Source organism: Rousettus aegyptiacus, unplaced genomic scaffold, assembly GCF_014176215.1.
Source record: "Rousettus aegyptiacus isolate mRouAeg1 unplaced genomic scaffold, mRouAeg1.p scaffold_m13_p_4, whole genome shotgun sequence".
Taxonomy (NCBI): Eukaryota; Metazoa; Chordata; class Mammalia; order Chiroptera; family Pteropodidae; genus Rousettus; species Rousettus aegyptiacus.
The window spans coordinates 89,713,758-89,714,796 of record NW_023416307.1 but is presented as its reverse complement, the minus strand read 5'-3'; the positions used below and the strand labels follow the sequence as shown (position 1 = coordinate 89,714,796).

The 1,039-nt window shown below is 36.6% G+C and overlaps 1 pseudogene; it reads right to left on the bottom strand.

Annotated features, from left to right (window-relative positions):
* Positions 1-562: 562 nt before the first annotated feature.
* On the bottom strand, positions 563-681 carry LOC118602677 (annotated as a pseudogene).
* Between the last annotated feature and the right edge of the window lie 358 nt (positions 682-1,039).

The following is a 1,039-nucleotide window of genomic DNA, read 5'->3' as shown; positions in this document are numbered from 1 at the left end:
AAACATGCAAACCTCATGTAATGAAACCGAGAAGTGCCAGTGGTAAATACTGGAAACCTGCTTGTTGATTCTCTCCACAGTAATTTGCATTATAAAACTATAGAAAAATTGGCCTGAGGATACAATAAAATTATGTGTAGAACCAAATTTTAAAGTTACATCTTCAGAGGAAAGTGTATCACTCTAAAAAGACATAATATTACTCAAATCTCAAGATTGTTAATATAGTATATTCAAAATAAACTCTAGAGAAAAACATGGAAAGTGGAAGTATTATACAACAACACTTCTCAATTTTTAATTTGCATAAGAATCAACTGGGGATTTAGTTGATTCTGATTCTGGTCAGGCCCAAGAGGCTGCATTTCTGACAAGCTCTCAGGGGATCTGTAGACCATGGTCTTCTAAAGCTTTCTTTCCTACTTCATGAAGAAGCTAAGGCATAGGGAAGTTAAGTTATAACTTAAGTTATAACCACTGCAAAAGTATCAATTCTTAAAGCTTTATTTCTTCACTGACATTTTCATCAACAGTCTTCACAGTTACAACTTTTTTTTTTTAATGCCTATAGCACCTGGTTTTCCTATGTGGTTTCCCATCCAAGTACTAACCAGGCCCAACCCTGCTTGGCTTCTGAGATCAGACAGAATCAGGCATGTTCATGGTGGCATGGTAGTAGACCACAGTTACAAATTTCTATCTATTAGTGTTACTTCTCCTTTAACCCCTCCTGACACACTTATTTTTTAATTTCTTAGGGTATCTTCTTGTAAACAAATTTTCCATTACCACCACTTTGATACTTCATGATGTAGTCTATAAAGGGGAAAAAACCCATAAAGGCTGTCAACTTGCATTATGAATTAGCAGAGAGGCCTCCTCAGTGGAGGGTAGGGAGCATACTAGCAAGACGATTGCTGAAGGTCAGCCACCATCATCCATAGCACCTCCAGTGAAAGTAATAGCAACTACTGCTGAGTACTTACTATTTGCCAGACACAGTGGTAAGTGATTTATTTAAATCGTCTTAATTCATCAT